The 9739-nt window shown below is 40.1% G+C and overlaps 1 non-coding gene across 1 annotated transcript; it reads right to left on the bottom strand.

Annotated features, from left to right (window-relative positions):
- Positions 1–282: 282 nt before the first annotated feature.
- Positions 283–389, bottom strand: LOC141616310 (small nucleolar RNA R71). Its single transcript, XR_012530666.1, has one exon. It is a non-coding gene; the product is annotated as a small nucleolar RNA R71 (small nucleolar RNA).
- Between the last annotated feature and the right edge of the window lie 9350 nt (positions 390–9739).

Below are 9739 nucleotides of genomic sequence, written 5' to 3'. Positions count from 1 at the left end.
GCCAAGTCCGCCTTCATCCAATTAGTTGAGAGGAGCCAATTTGGGGGGATGCCTAGTGAAGACCCTCATTCTCATATGGAAACCTTTTGCGACTATTGTGATGCAATCTCTCAAACGGGCGTGACTCAAGACCAAATTAGATGGGTCTTATTTCCTTTTTCCTTAATCGGCACCGCGAAGCAATGGCTGAAGGGCCTTGATAAGGCCACCCTCAGAATAGATTCTTGGAAGAAGTTGGCTCTAGCCTTCTACAAAAAATTCTACCCACCGGAAAAGACTAACATGCTAAGAGCTCAAATTACGGGTTTTAAGCAAAGGGATGAAGAATCTTTGTATGAAGCTTGGGAGCGGTTCAAGGGAATTTATCGCTCATGTCCTCACCATGGACTTAGCGAATGGTTTTTGGTACAACAATTTTAGAACGATTTATATGAAGATTCTAGGAACATTCTCAATATGGGATCAAATGGAATGTTCACCGAAGTTGATGACAATCAAACATGGAACAAGATTGAGGAAATGGCGGTCCATAACTCACAATATAGTAGACCTCGCAAGGCTACTAGAGGAGGAAAGCATGAAGTGGACTCCGTTACTCAATTGGGTGCTCAACTTAGTTCTCACATTGACACAATCAATTTGAAGTTTGAACAAGCTATGGCTAGACTTGAGGAAAACTCAAAATCATCAAAGCATCATGTTAATGCCATGACGGCATCCTCATCAATCCCAAGTGGGATATGTGAGAATTGTGGAACTTTGGGACATGACCAAGGTGAATGTAGGGGAACAAATGAACAAGTGAATGCTTTCCAAGCATACAAGAGTGGTACCCCTTATTCCAACTTTTACAATGAAAACACCAAATTCCATTCAAATCTCTCATACAAAAGCCAAAATGTTCAAAATCCTCAAACAACATACACTCCACCACCCATGAGAAACCAAAATCAAAGACCCTTTTACAATCAAAACCAAGGTTACCAAAATCAAAATCCATACAATCACCAAAATGACCAAGGTTTTGATGTCCAAAAAGCGGTCCTCCAAATGCAAAAGAATCAACAAGAATTTTTCACTCAAATGCAAAAAGATAGCCAAGCAAAGGAAACCACCATCAACAACATTCTAGCTCACACCAAGATGTTGGAAACACAATTAACTCAACTAGCATCTTCAAGCTCACAAAGACAAAAGGGGCAATTACCACCTCAAAGTAATCCCCCTAGACATGAAACGGTTAGTGCCATTCACTTGAGAAGTGGTACAAGGTATGAAGCACCAAGGAAGCAAGTTGAGGATGAAGTTGTGGAAGCTAGTGAAAAAGAAGAAATTGTGCAAAGCTCCAAAGATGGAGAATCATCAAAAGAAGAAAGTTCAAAGAAAAATGAAGACAAGGTCAAGGAGAAGGAGCCCATCATGATTAGACTTCCTTTTCCAAGTCTTCAAGCCAAGCCCAAATTTGATGATCAACTTGGAAAGTTCATGGAAATTGTGAAGAATTTTGAAGTCTCAATTCCTTTCACGGAATTAATCAATCACGTGCCGGCCTATGCGAAATACATGAAAGATATCCTCACAAAGAAGAAGTCGATCTGGAAGCTTGAGACTATCGCCTTCACTAAGGTGAGTAGTGCAATACTTCAAGGGAGTTCACCTCCAAAGTTAAAGGATCCGGGAAGCTTCTCAATACCGTGTACCATTGGCGACACGACGATCAACAAAGCCTTATGTGATCTAGGGGCTAGTGTGAGTGTCATGCCGTACTCGGTGAGTAAAAGGTTTGGGATGGGAGAGCTTAAATGCACCAACATCACACTCCAAATGGCCAATAGATCGACGAAGACACCGTTAGGGATATGGGAAGATGTCCCCGTGCGAATTGGGAAGTTTTTCATCCCGGTGGACTTTGTCATTGTTGATATGGAGGAAGATTCCAACATTCCAATCATTCTAGGAAGACCTTTCCTACACCCCGCGGGTGCGGTGATTGATGTAAAACATGGTGAGCTCACTCTAGAAGTGGGAGATGAAAGCATAACTTTTAATCTTGACAAGACTATGAGAGTTCCTCGTTTGCATGAACCATGTTTCATGATTGATCATTATAGCCGAAAGGATGAAAGGAAGAAATCGGAACTCCAATGGAAGAAGAAAATTGAAGATGCTCCATTCAAAGAGCAAGTGAATTGTGACAAGGAGAGCTTGCAAAGCTCATCAAAATCAACCAAGGAAGAAGAGAATGGCCTCATTGGCCAAGAGAAGACATTGGAGAGTTGTCTCCATCTAAGCAAGAGATTTTCAATAATCAACTCAATGAAGTTTGTGGTCTTTGGGACAACGAATTTGAAGGGATTTTTAATCCCTACATTGGTAATGCCATCGATCAAGACCGACAACAAGGGCCAAGGTCTATTGAAGACCTCTACCATGATAATGAACAAGCCTTTGATTACTTTTTCAAGGTGTTGAGCAACATCAACAACACCTTGGACATGCCCCCTTGACATCTCATCAAGAATGAGAGTTTGGTGGAGTCCTCCCTAAACCACCACTTGTAAATATTTCTAACTCCCTAACTTACATTTCAATTCTTGTATTGCATTTTTTTTGTCATCTTTGGATTTTTATTTACTTTAATCAAGATAATTGTCATGTTTGAGAGAAGTGAGGGAGGGACTAACAATTTCAATTGATGTGTAGTGCTTTACCTTAGTGTGGGGATGACAATTGCCTAGGCTATCCATGCCTTAGTAGTGCCCCCACAATGAAGAACACAAGATTTGAAGAAGAATGGAAGAATGGTAAGGGGATGTACATTGTGCACGGATGGAATGAATCCGGGTACAAAGAGGAAGAATCCGAACGGATTCCACAGAATCCGCCCGTCCTCAGTAATCCGAGCGTATTATGTTGAAGACGCACGTCTTCATATGCTGAGATTTTGGAAGATTTCTGACTGTAAGAGAATCCGGGCGTCCTGCATTGAAATCCGCCCGTCTCTACAAATCCGTCCGTCTTGGACTAAAGACGCCCGTCTTCCCTGCTGAACAAAACAAGAAAATTTTCCTGGACTGAAATCCGTCCGTCTTCAAGCAAATCCGCCCGTCCCGTGTCAAGCAAATCCGAGCGTATTCCACCGAATCCGCCCGTCTTTAGGCGAGTTTTGTAAAACCCAGAAAGAGCAGAATCCGCACGGATTGGGCAGAATCCGCACGGATTGCCCCTGCAGTTCGAAAATTTCGGTCTTTATAAAATCCCTCCCACCTTCCTTCATTCATTCATTCATTCATAAACACTACCCACAACATCAAAACCCTCATCCTCTCCATCACAAAAACAAAATCCCTCAACAACATTCACCAAAATCAAATCAAATCATCCTTCTAACAACAAATCAATCACTCCTTCTTCAATAAAAATCAAAACCAAGAGCAAAATCTTCAACCTTTGAGTCGATTTTCGATTTCATAAAGGCAAAGCCTTTCACCTTCAAATCGATTTGGGTATACTACAAATTGAAGATTTTTCATTCTTTTCTTGGTTAGTTCATCAATGGCAAGGACTAAGGAAGAAACAAAGGCAACAAAGGCACCAAAGGCTAAGGCACTCTCACAAAGGCAAAAGGCTCTTCAAACAAAGAAAGCATTGGCTATGGTGGTAGCAACACCAAACTTGGAAGTGCAACAACAACAACAACCTTCTATGGGAGCAACAACACCTTCTACTCCGGAAATCGATCAACTTTTGCATTATCCGGAGGTAACTTTTATTTCTGAAACCCATAGAAATACCTTTGTCAAGTTTGCTAGAAAGTCAATTCAATCCACCAAATTTATATGTGAAGATACCTTAGAAAAATTGGGTGTTCTTGAGCAAACTAGAGCCTTTTTCAATGCCATGGGGTTAAAGAAATTATTTGAAACAAAGGAATTGACATACCCCTCCCTTACCTTGGAATTTTTGAGTTCTTTTAAAGTCACCAAAGTTGAGAATAGGGAGAATCTCGAGTTTCGTCTAGCTAATGTTAGTAGACGCATTACCTTTAGGGAATTGAGTGAAATTTTGGGTCTTAGTGATGAACCGCGTTATTTTAAGAATTATGGAAAGTATGACCCCGAACCTCTTTGGGAGGCAATTTCTGGGAAGAAATTTGAGGACTTTCATGCGATTCGTGCTCTTTTGGTCCACCATCCGGGCCTAAGAGTATGGCACAAGGTCGTGGGAAACACCATAATTGCAAGGAAAGATACCAACCATTTCACCAAACTTGATTTTATTCTCCTTGAATCGGCTTTGAACATTGGAAGAGTACACACCAAGCCTTACAATTCTTTGAGGCTCTTGGTAGATAGATGGCTCAACATTGATTGTGGGAAGAAGGGCACTACCGTTATTGTCAATGGCGGCCTAGTCACTATCCTAGCTAAGTACTTTGATCCTAACTTCAATAAGGATAACAAGTACAAAGCAAAGGATGGTGGCCATCTTGTTGATTTGCATACTATGATACACAAGTACAAGTGGGTTGCCCATAACCCCCTTGACACTAAGTATGGATGGCTCACTAGTGAAGCTAGATCGTTCACCTTGCCTTCAAAGATTTGTCGTCTAAGCGTCCACCGGACCAATTATCTACTTCCCCTTTCTAAAGAGGCCGAGTATATTATCCAACAACAAAAGGGTGATCTTGAAACTCCCTCCTCTTCCATTGTCATACCACCTTACCCCTTTGAGTATGAAGCGTTCAAGCCGGAAGGAGTTGAAGCTAGAAATGATTATGTGACTCTTCTCATGCAAGCAATGCACAAGCAAGCCTTTGAGGACCGGAAAAATGCTTACTTGGCTCAATATCCACCCCTCCTACACTTAGCTAGGCAAGGACTACTTGATCCATCTTGTCCTTTACCTAGTTGGGCGGATAGAGAAGTCCTATTTCCGGGTGCATCTAGGGTCGTTTTGGGTGACAATGAGGTTGTTGGTAATGATGAAGAAGTTGATGATAACATTGATGAAGAAGAAAGTGAAGAAGGAGAAAAGGATGGTGAAGATGATGATGAGCAAGATGAGGAAGAAAGTGAAGAAGCAAATGACAAGGGAAGTGGCAATGTGACCACTTCTAATGAGGAAAGTGATGGTGATAGCATGATAGAGGATTAGCAAGCCTTGGAGACTCCTACCCTCTCATGGTTTGTCTATTTCTCTCTTTGTTTTAATTATAATTTTGATCATTGTTGGAGTAGTCCTAGCACCATAGAGGACTCACACCTCGGTACCATTGAGGTGTTCTCATTTCATTGTTCCCATTTTCAAAATCCAAAATGACAAATTAGTTTCATGCATTGCATAGTGTGTGCATGAACTACACCCATCCTTGGACATTAGCAATAGTGTCTCACTCGGTTTGGGGAATTTAATACATACACAACGGGAGGTAATCTAAATTATCCTCTCCGTCATAACAAAAACCATGCATCATGTAGTGTAGCTTAGTGTAGATTGCATTTAGTGTAGAAATCATGCATCATCTTTGCATAATTTCCATCATTTTGGCCATTGAGGACAATGCCCATATTAGTGTGGGGATGGGAATTCTAACATTTAACTCTTATTCAAAAATCCAAAAACATTGAAAATTTTCAAAAATCATAAAAATTTGAAAATTGAAAACCCAAAAACATGTTTATTTCCTTTTGTAGTCTTGTATATATTGTCTTGTATATATTGTGTTTGTTCTATCCTTGTTCACATTGATTGACTACGCCACATCCGAGACATGAATATCATGAAGACCGCATGGTATGATCTTTCCAATCTCCTTTTTCCTCTTTATGTTAATGACTATGTGGCTTTATTTTGATTGATGCGGTATAACAATGTGAACTTAGGACTTGCATTTAGTTTATATGTCATATTAGTTGATAGAATCACTTGCATTAGGATGTCTATATTAGTTGCATCATGGCATGTAGTTGCATGTTAGAAATGTTTTGAAAAATGCCTATTTATGAACTTTGACAAGAGCAACTAAGCCATTACAAATACTTGTTCAAATTAAGACCTTGCCTACTAGAATGGTTGTAAAACACCCTAGATAGTGTCATACTAGTGTCTTTTGACCCATGACCCAAAGCCTAGTCAAGGGTTTGCATGTGAGTCACCTATCCAACCCCGTGATGCGATGTGGACTTGGTTAACTTGTCTAGGTGACCTTGTTTGACCTTGTGGTAAGGCAACCCAAAAATATTTTCTATCAATAAGCTTGAAGTGCTCATTTCAAAGAATTTTCTCATGTGGAAGTAATGTAATGCCGAGGAAACCTCAAATGTTATGAATTGTTGAAAGTTGAGAAATTTAAGTTGTTTTGATGGAGGCGTACCACTTCGATGTGCTTTGGTGCGGGATCCATTAAATTGGGCCCCCATACGGTTGTGAATTCGGCCGCCCAGAGACAGAGTGACTATCACCCAGAAAAGCTATTGTCTAGAGGTTAACCGGTTGCCTAATAAGCGATTGGCGAAAGCAAAAGACACTAGCCCGGAAGGGACAAACCCCATCTTAAATTTTGAAATGTGAAAGTGAAATGAGGTCAATTTTGAATACTAGTCATATCCACCCGTTGTGAATAAAGATTTGAGCATTTCATTCCCCCAAAAAGCCTTTTGTCAAGCCACTTGGTCGAGCTTGGGACGATCCATGACCTTTACTTTTGTAGAGAATTCGAGACTTGTCATGTCATATGCTACTAGCATCATAGGGATCATCATTCCACCACCATCAGATCGCTCTTGACGAAAGCATTTGGAAATTGAGGACGAAAGTAGTCTAGTTTAACACCATTTGGAGGTGATTTAGTGCCATCCTCTTAGCCTTAGTAATTTGTTGAACTAGTATTTGTGAAGGATTACATGCTCTTAAATTTGTTCCTCTTTAGTGCCTCCGCCGCTTGATGAGGAAGTGGCTATTCCTTTTGTAGATGCATCCATTATGTGATTTTGTGTGCTTAATGTTTGGATGTGTCGCCATTTTGGCAAGACCCACCTTGCCTTGCAAGAAGGCATCCTACCTCATGGTTGTCTTGTTGTGAGTTGAAGGGGCGGAGTGAGACCCGCTAATTGTCTCATATCGGCTATATTATTAGGATAGGTTAGTATTGGTCCTAGTCTTTGTCACCTCTTTACTCGGGACGAGCAAAGGTTCGGTTTGGGGATATTTGATGTGACCATAATTAGCGCATATTTAGCCCCCGAATTAGCCTTGTTCCCATGCTTTTTAGTGCATATTTGGGTAATTTCTTATCTTTAGTTCTTTGTTTTGCATATTCTTTGAGATTTTGATCCCTTGGTAGGAAAGGAGTAAGAATCTTGCATTTTCATGGCAAAACGAGACTAAATTGATCGAATTCAATGACCAAGCATCAAGGAGAGACAATATTAGAAGGCCTTTGTACATATTATAGTAGAAGAGCAATGTTGAGAAAGGATCCTTGAGTCCCCAAGGAAATCCCCAAGGAATTTATGAAGAAAAGGGAAGAAAAGAAGAAGATGTGTTCTTTGAGTGACAATCCGTGCGGATTGTCACCAATCCGTCCGTCCGCTGCTCTACGAGAATCCGTGCGGCTTTGCACCATTCCGCTCGGATTCCACCTCCACAATCCGACCGGATTCCCTTGAATCCGCTCGGATTCCAACGCCAAATTCCGCCAGTCCCGACCTTATTCCGCCCGGATTCCAGCACAGCGCATTTCCTTTTCTCCAAGCTACGAAGAAAGAAGCCCTTCTTTCGAAAAATACCGGAGTCTCCTTGCTCAATCTAAAAAGTGTAATTACTAGTTTAGCCCTTAGTTAACCCTAATGCATCCTCCCTAATTTCCACTATAAATACCCCATTAGTCTAATTAGAGGAGCATGTTCTTCTTATCAATAATTAGAGTAGTTAATATCAATCAAATCTCTCTTTAGTATTGTAATCAACAATTAATCAAGTTCTAATACAAGTTTTATTTCCTTAATCTCTCTTTTGTTCATCCTTTATTTTGGGTAATTGAAGATTATTTGGGTTATTATTGGGAGATTGACAACCTCTCAATCAAGCATTCAAGTACTTCTTTTATCTTTGCTTTATTATTGGAATCATTAGTAGGTATAATTCTCTTAATCCCTTTTTAATTATTGTTAATTACTTTCATTTATTCATCATGTTTCATATTGTTGGTATGATTGACAACCTTGCTAGCATGATCAACATGATAATGAGTGAGTAGTCTCTTAGCTAGGGTTAATGGGTGATTAGGGGAAACCAACATGGGGAATGGTTCATGCTTAAATTAATATGCTTTCATGTTTTATTTGCTTGCTTGTTTTGATCTCAACTCATGCACATGTTATATTTGATGAAATGCTAAGCCTGTGAATCCTTGCATTTACTATCATCTTCTATCTTTTCAATGAGACTTGTAAGACATAACCCAACTCGAGTCTCATTAGACCATGCATGTTGTTGAGTAGGGAAGATTAAGTCGACTTGTAGGTGTTGTACAATCTAATCGATTCGGCTCCGGGACCCAAACTTTCCTAGGATTGTAAGATATAACCCAACTCAATCCATCACAACAATAATTGCTTGCTTATAATTTGAGAACATGTTTGTATGATCAATTCCCATGATTCCCCTATGATCCCATGACACCCTAGTGCTTTTAATCAATTGTTTACACCCCTTTAATTCATCTTGCTTGTTTATTTTCATTGCTATTTTAGTTTAGTGACCTTCTACATCAACCCAATTTGTGACACCCCTTAGACACCACTAGTTGCAATAGAAATCTCATTTCAATAACCGTCCCTTGGGATCCGACCTTTACTTGCCTCTTTACTAATTGTAGAGTTGTTTGTGAAGTTATAAATTGTGTTTTGATTCGACCGTGACCCAACGACCACATCTTTAATTGTGAACACGAAACGGACCGATCACAAATCCCGGCACCATTGTCGCAATGCGTTCCCAAAAGCATCCATGAAATATTTTGTGGAAGAAGAAGAGGTTTTGTAGAGATGTTTTTGTGTTTCAGATGATGAAACAATGAAGCGCAAACATCCCTATTTATACAAAATGATCAGCGCGTTTTTTCAGAAAAAGGGGAGATCTGGCTTCCATCGCCAGGCTGCTCGCGCCTCTTTGGACCTTCTCCAGGATTCCCGTTGTTGACTTGTCTCTTTTAACTTGTACTTTCTCCTGACACCTTAAACCTCCCGCCAGAAAGCTCGCGTCTCTTCGGGATGATTCAGGACATTTTGTGTTTCCTCACACTCACATTTCCTTGTTTTCGCGTTTTACGAAATCCGACACGGTTTCCATGACGCAGCTTTAAACATAAGGATTTTTCTTTCTTTATTTAAGTGGGGAAGGGCTAGTCGCCCCGATCCGCGATTGATCGTTTCCATGTCAGTCGAAATTCCGAAAATTTTTCGCTTTTTCGCAATTTTCCAACAAAATCAAAATCGAAGATTGATAACACGACGTCAATTTTCCTCAAAAATTAAAGCACTCACAAATTCGAGTCTTGACCTCAAAAATCAAATGTACTCGTAAAAATCCTTTTCAAAAATTCTTTCCTGACGGTTAGAGTTTGAATTTTTTCGAGTCAATTTCAATAATTTCGACGCAATTTAATTCACGACACGAGTTAATTGCTCAAATTTTCAAATCATTTCCTTTTGAATTCCGAACGTGACGATTT

The sequence above is a fragment of the Silene latifolia genome, chromosome 11 (genome assembly GCF_048544455.1).
Source record: "Silene latifolia isolate original U9 population chromosome 11, ASM4854445v1, whole genome shotgun sequence".
In the NCBI taxonomy this organism is placed as follows: Eukaryota; Viridiplantae; Streptophyta; class Magnoliopsida; order Caryophyllales; family Caryophyllaceae; genus Silene; species Silene latifolia.
This window is presented reverse-complemented; position numbering and strand designations above follow the sequence as displayed.